This window comes from Canis lupus, chromosome 6 (assembly GCF_048164855.1).
Source record: "Canis lupus baileyi chromosome 6, mCanLup2.hap1, whole genome shotgun sequence".
NCBI classification, from domain to species: domain Eukaryota; kingdom Metazoa; phylum Chordata; class Mammalia; order Carnivora; family Canidae; genus Canis; species Canis lupus.
The window spans coordinates 56,819,625-56,839,573 of record NC_132843.1 but is presented as its reverse complement, the minus strand read 5'-3'; the positions used below and the strand labels follow the sequence as shown (position 1 = coordinate 56,839,573).

At 37.6% G+C, this 19,949-nt stretch overlaps 1 protein-coding gene across 7 annotated transcripts in view; it reads right to left on the bottom strand.

Moving 5' to 3' along the window:
• The window catches only part of RABGAP1L (RAB GTPase activating protein 1 like), a 728,064-nt gene that overhangs the window by 214,545 nt on the left and 493,570 nt on the right, over nucleotides 1-19,949 (bottom strand). The window lies entirely within an intron of this gene.

The window sequence follows — 19,949 nt, the reverse complement described above, 5'->3', positions numbered from 1 at the left end:
CTATGAGGCTTCCTGCAAATTTTTGGTGTTACCTAACTAATGTTCACATAAAATTGCTGTTCTTACAATAAATTATTTTCCCTTAATTCTCCAATAAATTATTCAATAAACTATTTTTCCTTCAATTTCTGGATTATCTTCATGGGTCTAAGGCTTGTGAAAGTGAAGTTCTTTGATCAACATACGAATGATGCAGAAGTCTAAAATTAACTGAAATTCCTAATCCCAGTATGTATATTTTGGTTAAATGGCCAGCAATAGACAAAACAATACAGTGTTGCTGATAATTGGGACAGGTTATATGAGGGCAGTTATAAGCATCACACTGGATTTCTACTACTTGTTCTTATTGTGCTTTCAAGTAGTATTTGTAAAACTAGAGGTGTGTAATAAGGGGCTATCTGCTAGACTGCCTTTTCTTTTTTTTTTTTTCTCTCTGAAAACCAAAGTAATATCTCTTTAGGAATAAACAGCTTGTTAAGAAGTCATATTGGAGTTGAATTTTGAGCTCTGAGTTCAGCCCAGTGACTCCAAAGAGCAGTTGAGATGTGAAGTTCAAAATATAGGAAATCTTAAATGCTCAAGATGACGGAGTCAGAAACAAAGCTGCCATGAAATATGCTGCTTCCTTGCCATGTAAGTCATCGTGCAGGAGAAGAAAGATCTTTCAAGCATGTGTTGACATCTCCCATACGTCCAGGGTCTATGTGCCCTGTTCATCTTGGTCACAAAGTCTATCTGCCTTTTGGATACAGAGTTGTACCAGATGTATTATGCAAAGCACTTCTAATATACCATCCCTTTCCTGTCTCTAAAATCAGAAATGAGGATTAAGACTAGGTACTCAGAGTAAATTCCTGTTATAATTTGCCAATCTTTCATGGTGCCTGGGTGGCTTAGTTGGTTAATCATTTGCCTTTGGCTCAGGTTATGATCCCAGGATCCTGAGATTGAACTCTGCATTGGGGCTTCCCTGCTCATTGGGGAATCTGGTTCTCCCTCTCCCCCTGCTGCTTCTCTAGCCTGTTCTAATAGATAAATACAATCTTAAAAAAAAAAAAACTTGCTGATATTTTCATAGTCAACTACCTAAAGTATTATTTAATTGTAGAAGGGATGAATAAACATAAAATATTTGGTTGGAGGTTTGCGGTTTACTCAGCTAACTCTTTAAGAAACCAAAGCAGCATGACGTATAACCAGGCCAGGAGACAAAACCGAATCAGCACAGTTCATTAGCACACCAAGCAATGAGTCTAGACTTGTTTTGATCATAATTTACCACTTAGAGAAAAGAAGACTATTGTAAATGAAGAAGCTTGGGTTACAATTAAGCAAAATTTTCTTTCCTTTTTTTTTTTTAGCTGTCATTTTTAAGTAATCTCTACAGTCAATGTGGGGCTCAAATCTAAACCCTGAGATCAAGAGTGGCACATTTCACTGACTGAGCCAGCCAGGTGTCCCCCAAATTCACTTTCCTAATCTAAATTTGGGCCCTCATTTACTAGTTGCTGCCCACTGCTGCCAAAACCTGCAGTCCAAACCTGTTGCCCTATTCCACTCCCCTCCCCACATCACAGCTGCTTGGTAGTGGTGAACTGTTACAACCAGAGTGCTTATCAACCTGGCATTAGGCCCAAGTCCACAATGTCTCTGGATCTTGTTTTTCTAGTCACTGCTCAAAATGTAAACCCCTCTTGTCTCCAGTTCTCTAATCCTTATAATGCTCTGGTCCTTTCTTCTAAGTAAGATTCCCACTCCTTCCCTCCTAAGTCCCTTCAGGGTATGCTTTGGAAATTCCACTCCATGTTCAACCAACTCTGCTATATTCTCAATCTCCTTGCTTTCACAGGGAGAGTGAAATTTCACTGATTCTCATAACAACCTCTATTGTGATTCCCATTTTTCGGAATGTGAACTTGACTAGCCTAAGGTTATAATGTATTTAGTTGAAGGCTAGGATCCCCCAAGACTCCTAATGTCTGGTTTAAGGTCATTTTCCTTAAAAATTATAGCATTTATACCACTCAGTGCTGGTATAACATACATAGCTAAGTGTTTATTTGAGGACAAAATTTATGAGATTTATTCTTTTCCTTACGGACCCAATGAGGCCAGTTATAGAATCATCATCAAATTATAGTAAGGAAGCTCTTCTTCAATGATCTCAAAGTCAAGTGAGCTACAAGAAACATGAAGAACTTATAAATTAAAAAGAAATTAAAATTTTAAATTTTAAATTAAAATTTAAAAAATTAAATCGCCAAAATAGCACCAACACCACAAAAATGTATTCAAATTTTTATTTTATGTGCACTTTGAATTAGTTTGGGGATATGATTTTATAGTTTATAGGTATCAGAAGTAGTAAACTGAAAGAAAAAGTGTGGTAGATAGGATTAGAGACAAATAGCCTACAGAGACAGCTGTCAGAATTAAAATATTAAATCTGACAGAAATAGAAGCTATACTTTCCTAAAAACTATAAAACATATAGTTGCCTGGGCCCATTTAGTGGAGCTAATAATCCTTCTATAGTTTGTTACTTCATAATGATAATCCAGCAATGTTAATGAGTGTTTACATCGTGTTCAAAATATTCTGCTTAAAAAAGGAAGCATAGCATGTGTTTTAAATAAAAAGGAGATAATTTTTAGTTTGGAAAGCTAAAGCGAGACCTTTCAGTTACCAGAAACAATTTATATATGTAACCTCTTTCAACTGGTACATGGCAACAAGATATTAGTGCATCTGCTAATTGAAGCTCTGGACATTCCCTATAAAAATAAAGAAGACTTCACAAACCTTAAACTAAAATAGAATAGTGTGGCCTGACTATGCAGACAAGATACTTTCAAACCTCTTAAGTTGTTGGAAATCAGGAAAAACTTGGTATTCTATCAAGTTCCTTATTTCACTAGTAAATATATCTTGATTTCTTAAGAGGAGAATAAAGAAGGCAACTTTAGTTGGATATTTTCTTTTAAATGAGACTTATTCTCATTTGGAAATATAATTAGAGGTATCCTTAAATTATGGAAACCTTCCACAGGCCAACATTTGGCCAGTTTAAAAGTGCAGTACCATACACAGATTGGCTTTAAGATGGCAATGTCAATCTTAAAACCTCTTAGCCAACATGAAGTGAATTATTAGGGAACAACTCTTCACTCTTCCAAGCTTCTATGAACTAAATCTGTTGTTACTTTATTATCCATCCACTCCTACACGATCCAACCTTTGACTAATTGAGCTGAAATATATTTGTTGAAATATATTTTTTTAAAGATTTACTTATTTGAGAGAGAGAGAATGGCAGATGGGGAGGGAGAGAATCTTAATCAGACTCTACACTGAATGTGGAGCCTGACTTGGGGCTCTTTCCCATGACCCTAAGACCATGACTTGAGCCAAACCAAGAGTCAGACACTTAACCAACTGTGCCACCCAGGTGCCTCTGAAATACATTTTAAAAAGAATAAGATGTCATACATTTTCAAGATGCCTCCCCTTTTCAGAAATATGTAATCTGTAGCAGTTTTGTTGAGTACAGAGGGGTAAACAAATGTTCCTAATTGGACTCAAAGAGTAAAACATTTGGAGAACTATTAAGACTAAAAATAACATGTAAATATATTGTTATGGGTACTTATTATTTATGGTACAAGGTCTAACTTCAAGCAGAAGATAATAAATAAGAGCCAATATCCACTGAATATTTCCATGTACCAAGAGCTGAGTTAATCACAATGAAAACATGTCCTTATTAAATCCCACAATCCTAAATTCCACTTTCATTCCATCCAAATTGAGACATAGTCAACGTAAATTCCCCAAGGTCACACAGCTACTAAGGGGATTTTAAACTAAGGCAGACAATTCTAGAAGTCATTCTCTTAACCACCAAGTTAGAGAAAATGGCCCATTAAAGAAATGAATACATTCTTTATTTGGGGTTATTTAACATGCCCTCTAATTCCTAGTGGGTTAAAGTGATTTCTTCCATTTGAAGTGAATTTTGAAAGCAGAGAGTAGAAAGATAATAGGTGACTTCTACCCCATATCAAAAAACACTGACAAAGAGCAGCTGACTGCTGCAGGATGTGAGGCCATACAAACCTAGCATGCTGTGGTAAGAAAGGGTCACCACCATCCTCCAGGGACAACAGATGGAGCTCATGACATGACTCCTTAACCGATAGGGAAGCTGCTGTTTCAAAACTGTCACAGCCTGGCAAAATCTTCACTTTGAAAAACACCTACAAGTAATTGCCCCAAATTAAATAATTGCTCCAAAAGTGCAGATCATCGTGTTCCTGGGTAGGCCAACAAGTGAGCGCCCACAATCTTGCATGAAGAAAGGCTGACAGCAAAGCACTCATTGGAACAAAGACACTGAACATTTGGCTCTGATGAGCAGGCAACTGTGGCTCAGAGGGGGCTGCCAGATTGAGTGAGAAGCTGTCATAAACTATGCTGACAGCACCCAGAGCAAATACTCAAGAGGTAGTGCCCAACAGTGCAAAGTGTGCATCAGTGCCGGGGTCCTGAGGGATCCAAATAAAAGGGAAACACATAGTATGTGGAAATGGAAATCCTAACAACAAGGGAGTGAGAAGTGATCAAATCAGAAGTGGCCAAGGTAAACAGAGCTGGCTCACAGACAAAAGTAGTTAAATCTAGAGGGAATGTGTGCTGCCTTTTCTGAACCAACCAACATAGGACTTGTCTTCCTGGGAAGGGGTGATGACTACATGAAATAGTATATAATGAGCATATCAAAGGAACTGAACTAAATATTCAATAAATGCTGGCATATATTATTAGGTTTGCATATTTATTGCTTGTCATGTCTGGCAATATAGACAAATCGATTGATCCATCAATCGAAATAGATATTTTTTTTTTTCTAGAGAAGAGGAGGAGAGTGGGGAGGAGCAGAGGGAAAGAGAGAAGGCTCCCTGCCCAGCACAGACCCTGAGGCAGGGCTTGATCTCACAATCTTGAGCCAAAATCAAGAGTCTGATGTTTGGGACTTCTGGGTGGCTAAGTGGGTTGAACGGCCAGCTCTTGATTTCAGTTTGGATCATGATCTTAGGGTCCTAGAATCGAGCTCCTCATCAGGCTCTGCACTCAGTGTGGAATATGCTTGAGGATTTTCTCTTTTCTTCTCCCTCTGCCCCTTCCCTCACTCACGCTCTTTCTCTCAAATCTTCAAAAAAATAAAGTTAAAAAATGGGAAAAAAAGAATCAGATGCATAACCAATTGAGCCACCCAGATGCCCTTTTAGATGGATTTTTCACTTAATTCTCTCAATAATTCCATGGCTTATGTCACTGCCACAATTTTAGAGATGAGGAAACAGAGGCCCAGAGACATCACTGTTAGTAAATGGTAAAGCCAGGACTAGAACTTATGTCTATCAGACAAAAACCAAACAAAACCAAAAAAGCCCCAACTCCATAGCTTTTTCAGTAATTTCATCTCTACTGTAAATTCAGTAAGACTCTAAAAAAAAAATTCAGTAAGACTCTGGTTAGCTATCTATGATGAATTAAGAATGGTCATAATTCTTTGACATTTCTCCCATTGAGAGGTAGGGTCTTTGTCCTCTCCCTTTGTTTTTTTTTTTTTAAATTTTTTATTTATTTATGAGAGTCACACAGAGAGAGAGAGGCAGAGACACAGGCAGAGGGAGAAGCAGGCTCCATGCACCGGGAGCCCGACGTGGGATTCGATCCCGGTTCTCCAGGATCGTGCCCTGGGCCAAAGGCAGGTGCCAAACCGCTGTGCCACCCAAGGATCCCTGTCCTCTCCCTTTGAATCAGGGCAGACTATGCTACCACTTTGACCAACAAAATATGGTGGAAGTGAAGTTATGCTCATATTCTGGGCCCAACCCTTAACAGTACAAACTTCTGTGCCCCATCTCCTGGAATGCTCCCTCCAGAAGGCCAGCCACATGTAAGTACAGTTATACTCAGACCCCGTGCTCTAAGAAGCCAAACAAAAGGAAAGGGCCTTCAAGGCAAGATGACATAAGAAACAGAGGCCAATGATCACCCAGGTACCAGATATGTGAATGAAGAAGTAATCTTGAAAGTGAATCCTCCACCTTCAGGTGCCTCAGTTGTGGATCAAAGATAAACCACACAGCTGAATCCTTCTGAAATTCCTGACTTACGGAATTGTGAATAAAATAAATGGCTGTTTTATTTCATTTTGAAATAACTTCAGATTTAGAAAAAATTTGCAAAAGTAGTGCTAAGAATTTCTGTGTACCTTTAACTCAATTCATCAAATGTTAACATCTTACATACCACAGCACAACTATCAAAACCAAGATAATAGTACTCAAATTTTGTCGAATGTCCCGCTACTGTCCTTTCCTGGTCTAGAATCCAATCTTGGATCATATATTACATTATATTGTCATGTCTCCTTAGTCTTCTTTCATCTACAATAGATAGCAGATGAAAGTCTTTGTCTTTGATGAACTTGATATTTTTGAGGAGTACAGGATAGTTATTTTGTACAATGTCCCTCAATTTGATTTGTCTGCTGTTTCCTTATGATTAAATTTAGATTATGTATTCTTGGCACAGATAACAGAATCAATGTTGTGTCAATATATCACATCAGGAGACTATATAATATGTCTCATTTCAAAGTCATTGTTTTAAAGTCACTCAGGTTTGATACAGCTTCTAATGCACATCAGGTAACCAGAACAGAATCTTTTTGGGCTTCTCTTCGGGTAAGATAAATCTCTTACTTCTGTAGTCCAAAAAATAACACATTTTACCATGGAAAGAAGAAAGGGACAGTAATTACCATGCAAATATAAAGAAGTACTGGCTGTTCTTAAACACAGAGGCCTAATAGCAAGAATACTGTAACACATTAGCCAAAAGGTATTTTACTTTATTCTCATTCTTATATTGTAAACTCTTTAAAAATTCTATCTTTTAGGTTGACAAAATAATGGAGTTTGATGGAGTACCCAGTAAATAATGTGATATTTTAGGTTTGGGTATTTGTTTACGGATGTCCACTAGAGGTCAGGATTGCAACACTGGAAACCAAGCCGAAACTTAAGATTTCAGGGGCCTTCATAACAGCCTAGCATATAAATTCAATTAAGTCCTAATGTTTTAAAACCCTTAAAGCTAAGTCCTCCCTTATATCTACTACCCATTTACTAATATATAAAATATAACAAAACTTTCATGATTGCAATTTTCCATTTCCTCCAGTTTTATTATGTTTTCCATTTTTATTATAGATTCATTTGCTTTTTCATGAGTAGGAGAAGGAATACAAGAATGTGAGGGGATAAACATATGAATGCATCTGTGTAGTTATAGGGGTTTTTGGGTTTTTTTTTTTTTTTTAAGATTTTATCTACTTATTCATGAGACAGAGAGAGAGAGAGGGAGAGGGAGAAGCAGGCTCCCCATGGGGAACCTGATGTGGGACTCAATCCTGGAACCCGGGATCATGACCTGAGCCAAAGCCAGATGCTTTACCACTGAGCTACCCAGGTGCCCCATGTAGGTGGTTTTTTTTTTTTTTTTTTTTATCTTTGCTTGACTTGCATTTGTTTTTATAAGTGAAATACTACATAAAAGTATACCTACAGAGTCTGATTCCTTAATTATGAGTGACCCTGGGAAAAATACTTAGTGATTTATGAAATCTGAATTAAATAAACCTTTTGAAATAAAGGAGAGTTGGGCAGCCTGGGTGGCTCAGCGGTTTAGCGCTGCCTTCGGCCCAGGGCATGATCCTGGAGACCCAGGATCCAGTCCCACGTCAGGCTTCCTGCATGGAGCCTGCTTCTCCCTCTACCTGTGTCTCTGCCCCTCTCTCTCTCTCTCATGAATAAATAAATAAAATCTTTAAAAAAACAACAACAACAACAAAGGAGTTAAAATAAGAGAAACAAGTCAAGTTACAGGTTTTGACAAATATTTATCAAATCTATGTGCTAGGCATTCTGAAGATTACTTAGTATATACACTTATTTGTATGTTTACAATGATGGATAAATCATTTCTCCAACAAGGGACTCCCAAACTAGGACTGGAGATAAAAATATAAATAGGTAACACATTACCCCAGGCTAACAGGGGAGAAGTGTGACCAGGAGAGTACTTTATAGTTCCTACAGAAGATGCCTTATTGGTAATGAACATTGGCAATCACCCTTCTGTTCTCGATCCCTTTACGTCATGATAAGTCTCAGATTATACAGTCTTCTGGCTATAGTTATCAGTCAACCACCACAGCTGTGGGCATGTTTTTGATGCCCTTCATAAAAACAGACTTCCACCAATTCCTATCAACTGATCTTGATCCTCCCTTTACTCCAATCTCCTGCTAGAGTTTCCATTGACCCAAATCACTCGGAAGCCAAAAGGTACAGGAGCCTTGTTATTAGAGTTTTGTACCAACACCGTTTTTTTTTTTCCCCAATGAAAATGCTCTTTAAAAAATCCTGGAACACATTAATCTAAATTCAACAAATATTTATAGAACACTAGCTATGTATTCAGCATGGCATGGAGGTGTTTTGAAAATTTTAAAGAAATATGTTTTTAAAAATTAATACAATTGGAGAGGAAGTCATATGAAAAGGTTAGAGAACAGAGCAATACTCAGTACAATATGTCAAGTCACGTTTTTGGGACTCCTCATAATTACACACCTGTAGAAAAATGAAACAGGCAATCCAAATGAGCAGGAATAACTTGAGTAAGAGTAGTGTGAAATCTTCTCTAGAACTTGACCTAATTACAATTGATGAACTAAAACAAGGCGACAATGACAACTAAGGTTTTCCCTTTGGAATGCTAATCCAGGGAATCCCAACCAGAAGATTTATACCAACAGGTAAATTTTGTAAAGCCCTCTTTGATAACTCTCTTAGCTGGCTGCTACCACATCATGTACTATCTTCTAAATGATCTGACACCTTTCCATGTCACTTTTCTCCATGGTGTATGTAGGGATTTCATTGGTGGTATCCACTCCCTACAAACCCTATCCTTCTTAGTGATCTCAGAGCCGTAGGGAAATGTAAACTAGGTTCTTCTCAAGGAGCTGCCCCAATATTAGACCATGCCCCGAACCTCTGCACCTTACTATATGATATTTTCTCTACTTGGAAATTCTTCTCTCTTTAGATGTTCTCTTTTTCTAGGTCTGAGATGAGATGCTAATTCCTCTGAGGAGGTTTTCTTGGTGTTCCTGACTGGGTTAGGTACCCCTTATTAGGGCTCTTTAAAAACATCCTGGACTCTCCATCTCACAGCACTCATCCACTGCTGTGTAACTACTCATTTACCTGTCTACATTTCCCTGTAAGTTACATGAGGGCAGGATTCTGCCTGTGTCTTTACTGGTGCATTTCCATCACTCAGGACACTACCTGCAATAGAACAGGTGTTCAGTATTAGTTGAATGAACAGGGAGACAGAACATAAAGACTCCTAACTCTAGGAAACAAACTAGGCGTGGTGGAAGGGGAGGAGGGCGGGGGGTGGGGGTGAATGTGTGACGGGCACTGAGGCACTTGACGGGATGAGTACTGGGTGTTATTCTGTATGTTGGCAAACTGAACACCAATAAAAAATAAATTTATTATTAAAAAAAGAACAGATGAAATGAATAGGATTGATGGGATCAAGGAAACAGGGCTTTAATGAGAATTAAAAATCATGAAATGATAGGGTGCCTGTGTGGCAGTCAGTTAAGCACCCAACTCTTGGTTTCAGCTCAGGGTTGTGAGACTGAGCTGGGCACTGGGCTATGTGCACAATGGGGAGTCTGCTTGAGATTTTTTCTCCCTCTCCCTCTGTCCCTTCTCCTCCTCTCACTCTCAAATAAATAAATCTTTTTAAAAAATCATTAAATGTTCCTCAAACTGGTTTCTTTATAATTTCTTGATATGAACTACATACTTTTTTTGGTTGTTGAGCCTCATTTTCAGGTTATTTGGAGAGGTAAACAAATTATGTTCCATTCTTTCTTAAATATGAAAAGTGAGCTCCTGAACAGTAACATTAAAATTCAGACATAAAAAAAAAAAAAAAAAAAAAAAAAAAAAAAAAAAAAAAAAAAAATTCAGACATATTATCTTTTATCTTCTTCTATCCCAGGAGTTTCACTACCTCTTTCCAAATCTGGAAATGGGGGTATAATGCATTAGGGTGATGTGCTTTAGGAAAAGAAAATCAATCACACATTTACTACTATCTTCAAACATAAGCAAAAGCTATCTTTTAAGTACTTCCAAAGACCAATCATAGGGGAGAAAACCGAAAAACAACTCAAGAACATGCAGTCAAGTACACAGTTGAGGGGGTTTAAAAGCCACAATATATTGTATATAATTTGCTTGGTGATGGGCCCGTGAAAGGTGGCAACTAGACTAACACACCAGGAAATGCTCTGGATCATCAATTCTTACCCATCCAAGGATAAAGACCTGAGGTTTGTGTTATGAGGGGAAACCATTAATGAGTGTATTCATCTTTCGTGGCCCTCTCTTTCTTCTGTCCTCACTGGGTACATGGGTAAGTGTTAGTGAAGCTTAAACACTAGGGACAACAGGGCAGAGGTAACACAGGAGCTCCAAAAACATGAAAGAAAGTTATTGTTGTTTTTGTTTTTTTTCTGAGAGGGAGGGAGGCGTGGGACAAATGTAAAGGGAGAGGGACAGACTCTCAAGCAGGCCCCCCAATCAGTGCAGAGCCTGCAATGGGTCTTGATCTCACAACCCTGAGCTTATGACCTAAGCTGAAATCAAGAGTCAGACACTTAAACCCACTGAGCCAGCAGGCACCCCTGAAAGAGAGTTTAAAACGTTAAATCAGGTAAACAGCTCCACAGTTGCCAGCCATGTCTCTTTGAAGGTATGACAAGGATGTTACTAATTTTAGAAACTCACAATTTTTTCGTTAATCACCAGATGGGATTTTTTCTTTTTCTCCGTCTCTGTTCCCTGCCACTTAGAACCACTAGCAGCCTGGTCTGAATAAAAAAAGGCAGTGGAAACTTCAAGAATTAGGATGATATATGCTGAAAACAGCCAAGGAGCCCAAGTTTCTTCCTGTCTCAGAGATAGGTTCTGTCTACAGAACTACACAGAACTTGGCACCAAAATAAATACACCATTTCACAATAGCCATTATATGGTAAATCTTAAATGCAACCATCTTTATAGTACTTTATTGCAAAGAACTTCTGAGCACACTGTGTAATTCAACCATAACAATATCTGTCAGGTATAGAAGTTGATATTAGTATCTTCATTTTACAAAAAAACCCTCAAATATGCTAGGTGATTTATCTAAATTCACAGCATTAGGACTAAAATGACAAGCTTCCTGATTCTAATCCAATTCTTTTACCATTAGCTGAGTAGTTCACAACTGTGGTTATTTATTAGAATCACCTGGGGTGCTTTTATAACACTGATGTAGCAGTTCCACCTCCTATCAAATAAATAAAAATTTCTTGGGGGTACAGCATGGCCACTTGTATTTTTAAGAACTTCCTAGGAGTCTCTAATATGAATCCAGACTGAGAATTGCTTAAAGTTTTCAAGCCAACCACACATTAGAGTCACCTAGGAAGCTTTAACAATAACCTCCAGGTCTAATTTAATTGGTCTGGGTGGGGCCAGGTGAATAATATGCAGTCAAGGGTGGGAATCATTTTATAATGCTTCTAAGAAGCCCATCTTAAAATTCTTTAAAGTCCACTTATAGCTATTTCACAATATTTTAAATGTTTCTAAAGTTCACCTATGCAAAATTTTTAAAGTCAAACATCAAAACGAAATGTCACTAAATATAATGTGAATTCTATTGCAGTTGTGTGTTCAATTAATTAAAAGTTATAGAATCTATCTGAAAATAATGATGACAATAGTGACTAATATATTTTTAAGAAATAAGACTGATCTTGTGCTCAGTCTCATCTTTTTAGAAATTGTGGTCAGACAAAAAGAAGATGTTGAATAATCTCTCTGGAACCTATTAATGCTGATCATACATTATTTTTAAAAAGCAGACTACATTCAATTCTCTAATGAATAACTCTTCAAGTGTATTCATATAGGTAATAATCCACCAAGAAAAGATAATTGATGCTTCTCTACAGTAGTAAATCCATATATAACACTTTATGTGAATTATGCATGAAATTTTAAGTACTTAAAACATTGTATTTTATGAATTTAAAAATGAATACATAATGATGCAATCAGATAAAATGATAAATAAAAACATGGAAGTTGGGATACATTGCAAGCTAGTCTATATACCCTCATCAGATAATTTGTGAGCAGAAAAAAAGAGTGGTCACTTGGAAAGTTGTTGAAAATATGTAACTTGTACCAAATTTCTCCAGTGTCTTCAGGGATTTATGTCTGTATGTATACATGTATATATTTTATATAGTTGGTATTCTATTTTAAAAGGAAACTATAAAATTGACTATAAAAATCTACAGGAAATACAATTGAATGAGTTAAGCTTAATAAAGATGAAAAGATTTCAAAGTGCTAAAATTTGGCAGGTTAATGGTGACAAAAGAACAGCATATAATAAAAGCTAAGCCACAGAATTTCAAGTTAGCAGATAAATTTTATGAAACTGGTCACAGGCTGAGTGAAGTAAGTCAATTGGAGAAGGACAAACATTATATGTTCTCATTCATTTGGGGAATATAAATAATAGTGAAAGGGAATATAAGGGAAGGGAGAAGAAATGTGTGGGAAATATCAGAAAGGGACACAGAACATAAAGACTCCTAACTCTGGGAAACGAACTAGGGGTGGTGGAAGGGGAGGAGGGCGGGGGGTGGGGGTGAATGGGTGACGGGCACTGAGGGGGGCACTTGACGGGATGAGCACTGGGTGTTATTCTGTATGTTGGTAAATTGAACACCAATAAAAAATAAATTTATTAAAAAAAAAAGAAACTGGTCACAGAAGGGATTTTAGAGAAAACAAGCTATCAGTATTATTTCTACTGAAAATCAATATTTGCTCATCAATTACAAATGTGTCCTCAAATTTTAACAGAAGTACATATTAGTTGCTTGACCAGAAATCACATTCCTTACTAGAAGAGACAATATACGTGCTTTCAAAAATAGTAATAATTTCTAACTGCAATCTGAAAGTTTAATCCTTAAACAAAAAATGTTTATAAAGCAGAAATGATAATTTTTTTAAGTGTAACAAAATCTTCTGATGAGCAATTCACTTTCCTTCAACACTAAAAACAGTTGTAAGTTGAAAAAGTCCTATTTTCCATAGGTTTATGATCTAACACAGGAATTTTTGCATAGCAATCACAATAATTTAGAATATACTTCTCCTACATTCACTTCCCCATTCATATACCAGGAATATGTAAAATCTATAACTCTACCAAGGAGTCATAATAATTATCCAGTTTTTAGAAAACAAAAAGTAAACGAGTTTCCAATCTTTTTTTTTTTTTTTAAGGATTGATTTTAGCAACCGAGAGAGAGATTGCTGGGGTGAAAATCACCAGAGAGAGAGAGAGAGAGAAAGAGACAGGGAGAGAAGAATGCACAAGAGGGGCAGAGGGAGAGTGAATCTCAAGTCAACTCCCTGCTGAGCATAGAGTGAGATCTCATGACCCTGAGATCACGACCTGAGTGGAAATCAAGAGTTAGAGGGTCAACCGACTGAGCCACCCTGGTGCCCCTCCAGTCTTTTCAATGAAGTACTATTATTTATGTAGCTAACCATCTTGTGTTAGCAATGAGCTATCATGGAACAAAATGCCCAGTACTTCAGGTACATAAAGTAGTCTAGTCATTTGATGGCTTTAGAATATAATTTAGCTCACTCAAAATTATGTTAAGCTGTAAAACAGATGGGAGGGCCTGTTCTTTTATTAGGAGCTGACCCAGAAAAAGGTATCCACCTAAAGCAGGCAGATAATTAAATCACTTTATTGAAAGTTCTTTTCCAAGAAATCCTGGCTTCACTACAAGAAATTGTGATTTCCACAATTCTACCTCCCATAGTGAGGAGAGATGTCCTCACTTAAGAAAAGATGGAAGAATTAGTTCAGCTAATTTGGTTTGAGATCTAGTAAATGACAAAACAAAAAACCCAAGTTAAAAGTAAGAGCTCTAACAAAGCAAAGAGATTTAATTAGCATAGGACACTGTAGCAACACTGTAGGAATACAGTGGTTGCTGCAAATGTTCTTTAATTGTAAGGAAAAACTCTAGAAGCCCTGTGAAATTCATTCCCATTTAAACATAGTAAATCAAGCCTACTATTAAATAATCTAGAAATTCACTGTAGGAATTCATTAATAATATGAGCCAAAAAGTTTCAGAGCAGGGCTAAAATATCTGTACCATAGTTCGATTTCTGCTACTGACTGGCTTAGGTAAATGTCTCAACCTCTGGGAGTAAGATTCCTAAATAATGAAACAGAGAGGACCAGTTAAGAATAATGAAGAATAATGAAGAATAATGCAGAGAGGTCTGTTAAGGGCTCACTTCCCGGGTCCTATTCTGAAAGATTCCAATTCAGCAAGTACAGGATGGGCATGAATATCTATTATATATTTTAGCACCCTTCACCCTACTCCACAAACTCTAATAATACGCTGGCTTTAGGAACCATTGGCTTTCATGTTTTGTTTTTAAGGATTAAGAGAAGCCAAAGAAGAAAAAGTTAGAAATACTGATATAGATCAAACGAAGAAGATCCTTATACAACAAATAAGTTTGTATTTCATTTCCTTATTCCAGAGTCACCATTCTACTTGTTGCCATTCTGCTTCTGTCGCTGCAACTCATTCCATTGCAATTGCTGGGGTGAAAATCACCAGTAAAATGTCCTTTTGATTATTTACTGAAGGCTTCCTCTCTTTCTAACTGGGACTTAATTTCCCATGCTTCTTGCATCAGGGACGCCATTTCCTTCCTTCAGATGGCTAAATGACCAGGAGAGAAGTTTAGCTTGAGGTAATCACCTCCTGAAACTCTCTGTGATTACAGGTCTTTCAACTTACAACTTAAAATTCTCATGCCCCTCAAAGGAGATTTACTAATGTCCATTTATATTCTGACCATTTTCTACCTACATGTCTTCTATTAAGATTATTGCTAGCTACATTCACTTCATGATACTTAGTTGTTTATGTATATTCATTTTCCCCATGAGATGGGAAATCCTTCCAGGCCAGGGACCATGTTTTACCTTGATAATTTCACAGCCAATCTAGAGCTGAGCATATTATAAACACTTAATATTTTTTTTATTAATTTAGTTGAGTTGATCCAATTATCTAGGTTATTGGAAATCAGGAAGTTTTCTATCTAAGGGAGGACAATCCATGCTTTATGTTTATAAATGAAATGAGAAGAATTATACAAGAACAAGGTACTACTTTTCCAAATTAAATGCACTTTTCTTTCTTTCTACTTTTAGAAAAGACTAAAGAAACATATATGATCCAAAGCCATCTGAACAATTAGTAGGAAAGATACAAGAATATAAAAGCATACAAAATAAGCAAAGGTGCTTTGTACTATAAATAATTCTACTTAATTGAACAGCATGAACAGATATCAACTATGACTGGCTTCTAGCAATAGGTTGACCTATGGTGTAAAGAGAGGTCCTGGCATGTGTCCTCAGTTGCAAAGAAGGAGTTTTACAATTCAATAGTCAAGAGGCTGAGCATAAAGATAGCTTTGATATTAGTTCATCTCATCTTGTGCCTCATTTATAATAAGTGACATTTGCCTTTCTCCTAAGACCAAGTTTTTGTCTCTTAATTGAGTTCTGGCTCTGAATTCTTATGTTTGCTAAGTTGCTGTCTTGAGATCCTGTTCAATTCTCTAGGCTTTTTAAAAGACGGGGACCTTATTTTACTGTTGCCAGACCCTGTTTAGAAATGAGATCCTGCTTCCCTTTGGTTGGGACTTGAAAACTTTACTGGACCTACCTTGCATTCTGAATATCACCATCTTCTGAGATCCCGACAGTCATGCTTGGTGTTCCAGCTAGGAGCCACTCCTTCTTTCAATATACTAACATTTTCTGCTGAAGGGCAACAACTGTGCTAGGTGATGCAAAGATAAACCACAGTCCTACCCTTGAATATTACATGCTCTAAGCACCTGAAAAGATTCTTCTACCTGACTGGCCACTACTTCAAAGTCCTCCTTTGCAGGATTTTCCACATTTTGTCTACTGATGGGTGCCCCAGCATTCAATTTTTGATCTTCCTCTATTGAATCTCACTTTCTAGGTGACCCCATCAAGTCCTGTGGCTTTAAATACATGCTATATGTTGATCACTCCTAAATCAACATCTTTAGCCCAACTGTCTCATTTGAATTCCAGACTCATACATATATCCTACTACTTCAAGATCAGATGTCCATATAAGGATCTCAGTCATGTCTAAATCTGAACTCTATATTTTTCCCACAAGCCTGCTCTTCCTCCTATCTTTGCCACCAAAGTTAACATGGCAACTTCATTCTTCCAGTTGCTCAAGCAAAAAGCCTTCAAGGTATCGTTTCTCTCACAAACCATGACCAACCCACCAGCAGAAATCTTGTAGGATATACTTGCAAAATATATCCAAAACTCAACAATTTCTCATCATCTCCTACCCTAGCCTAAGCCACCATCATCTGTTGACCTGGGTTAATACAATAGCCTCCTGGTCTTCCTACCTCTACCTCTTGGTCCTCCATAGTCTATTCTCCACACAGCGTCCAGACTCTGCTCATTCTTGCTGTTTTTTGTTTTTGTTTTTGTTTTTGTTTTTGTTTTTCCCTCTAACTAAATAGCTTCATGAGGTCAGAAACCTGGGCTATTTTCCCCACTGTCTAGAACAGTGTTTGGGAAACTGTAGTGCTAGATAGTTGTTGAATGAATGAAAATGCAACAAAAGAGGTATGTACATGGCAAGGGGGGAGCCCCAAAATAGAAAGATTAGATCCTCTTGGGTAAATAGGGAAAGGCTTCACAAAGCAGTGGATGCTTGAACAAGATTTTAAAGAAAAAACATGTTAAAATGTTGAGAGGAACGCACTGCAAACCAACAGCCTAGCATACGTAAAGGCAGAGAGCAGTGAAGGAGTCCGGTGCACTCAGGAATAGCATGTGGTGATCTGGGAGGGCTGAGACAAAGTGTATGTGAGCAGGGATGAGGACTGAAGCCAGAGGCTTGCTTTGACCCTTGTAACTATCCACATCTTGATCCAAATTATTATCAGTGGCAGAGATATTTGGGCAGCAAAAATACACAGAAGGCAGTGGAGTGGGAGTGAGTATGTGGGTAGGGGTTAGGAGACAGATCTGAGCCAGCTTTCCTGAACTAACCTTTCACTTCCTATTAACTGTATGACTCAGAGCAATTACTTAAACTCTCTCTGCCTCAGTTTCTTCATAAACAGCACTTACCTCACCAGGCTGTTGTGAGGACTGAGCACTTACAAACAACGCCTGACACACAGATAAGCACTATATGCCTGAACACAGTATTGTGGTATTAAAGTCCTCAAAACTGAACTTCCTAGAATTTTTATAAGGAATTTCAGTAATTCCAAATCTCAAGAAAGTTACTACATATTTTGATAAAAGTTGACCTACATATTTCTTCTATAACTTCTTGAAGAAAATTCTCTTTCTTCTAATCAATCTGATCATATCAAAGACTCAAGTCTTGAAAGGAAAAACTTAGGTCACTAGAAAAGGGAAGCAGCTAATACTTTAAGAGGAAAAGACCAAAGGATTAATAACCTTTGCAAACTGATAGAAAGAAGAGGTGCATTTTTTTTTTTTTTTTTTAGAAGAGATGCTTATAGTTTCTACTTCTAGAAAATGATGGAAGCTGGCTAATTTAGTCTTTGGCATTTGTTCCTTAATCCTTAGTTGGAGTTTTATTTTATTTTTTTTTTAAGATTTATTTATTTATTCATGATAGACATAGAGAGAGAGAGAAAGAAGCAGGCTCCATGCCGGGAGCCTGACGTGGGACTCGATCCCGGGACTCCAGGATCGCGCCCTGGGCCAAAGGCAGGCGCTAAACCACTGAGCCACCCAGGGATCCCCATTAGTTGGAGTTTTAAAAAGGCACTTCAGTAAAACAGCTTAGTTGTGCTTGACAACACTGGATGTTTGCTATGGACAGGCCACCTTGCCTCTATCAGGCACCTCAGACAGATGGTGCAGATCACAGGATCTCTGCAGGTGCATCCACTTGGGCCTGGAGATGTCAAATCCCAGCCACAGGAAACAGACACTGATAATAACCAGAGAATCTGAGGAAGATAACCAGGAAGCCAAATATCCCTCCTGTTCCAATGTTTACTGGCTTCATTGTGTGGATCTGCCTTCTATCTAACTGCTGTTCCTTTGCTATAATGTAAATTTACTTCCTTTTGTTCATCCTCAAAGGAAATGGGGAACACCTGGTCACAATTTTTCCATGTCATTGAAGATACTTTTGAAGGTACCCTGTCCAAGGTTAAATAGTCTTAATTCCTTTAATCTATCCTCATCTTTAAAAATTGTAAATTCTTTTATTGTTCACCTATGAATTCTTTCTGAGGCCTTCCTAAATTTCCTAATGTAAGATAAAACTAGATAGTATGCTGAAGAATTACCTTATACTCAGAATATTAAATTTAAGCCCTCATCTTAAACTGCATACTCCTGCTTTGGGCTTTAGATACCCCATGGGTCTAACAACCTTTCCTGCCTCACTTATACAAGTCCTCTTCATTCATTCATTCAGTCATTCAGTTTTTATTTATTTAAGTAATCTCTTATCATCCAGTTTGGGGCTCCAATTCATGACTCCAAGATCAAGAGTTGCGCACTCTTCCAACTGAGCCAGCCAGGCACCCCAGCCCTCTCTTTTATTTATTTATTTTTTAAATTTATTTTTTATTGGTGTTCAATTTACTAACATACAGAATAACCCCCAGTGCCTGTCACCCATTCACTCCCACCCCCCGCCCTCCTCCCCTTCTTTTAAAAAAGGGCTATTGGCTTGAACTACCTGTAGGGCACTTCCCAAGTGTAACAATCCATTATTTTTTATGATTTAAATATAATAGAAACATTTGATTTTCTGGTTTCAAATTAAGAATGGACTGGGTAGATTCACAAAGACATGGCTACCTTTAGGTTCTAGTTTACCACAAGGTGTAACAAGGAAGACACCAACATTACCATGCAGAATCTGGAAACCAAGGCTCCTTTCCAGAATATCATATAGAACCTAGCCTTTTTAAGACTGGAGGAATTTCCAGGTATCTTGCAAACTTAAATGATGGTGGGCTTATGATAAAAGTAAAGATGGTCAGGAATGGTATGGAAAAAAAATTCTCAAATTGAAGATTTAGGGTCTGGAGGTTTTCGTTTTGTTTTACTTTGTTTTCTGGACTAGAAAAAATATTTGCCAAAAAGCACTGTAATCTATTTACCACAAATGTTGAGAAATTCAGGACAGCCCAGGTGGCTCAGCGGTTTAGCGCTGCCTTCAGCCCAGGGCCTGATCCTTGGAGACCCAGGATCGAGTCCCATGTCGGGCTCCCTGCATGGAGCCTGCTTCTCCTTCTGCCTGTGTCTCTGCCTCTCTCTGTGTCGCTCTCATGAATAGATAAATAAAATCTTTTTTAAAAAAATGTTGAGAAATTCAGAGTACTAAAAATTCTGAAAAAGTTACCAAAGTAGAAATTTCTTCTCAAGACAACTTAAACAACAGGACAAACATTTATTTTAGAGGGATATCTAAGTATCTGCAAACAGAAAGACAGAAAAATCTGTCTATATAATTCCTAGTGGCCCTCATGATCTTTTAATAGTCTCGAGGCAATACATCTGGGGACAGTGAGCTACACTAGGTAATG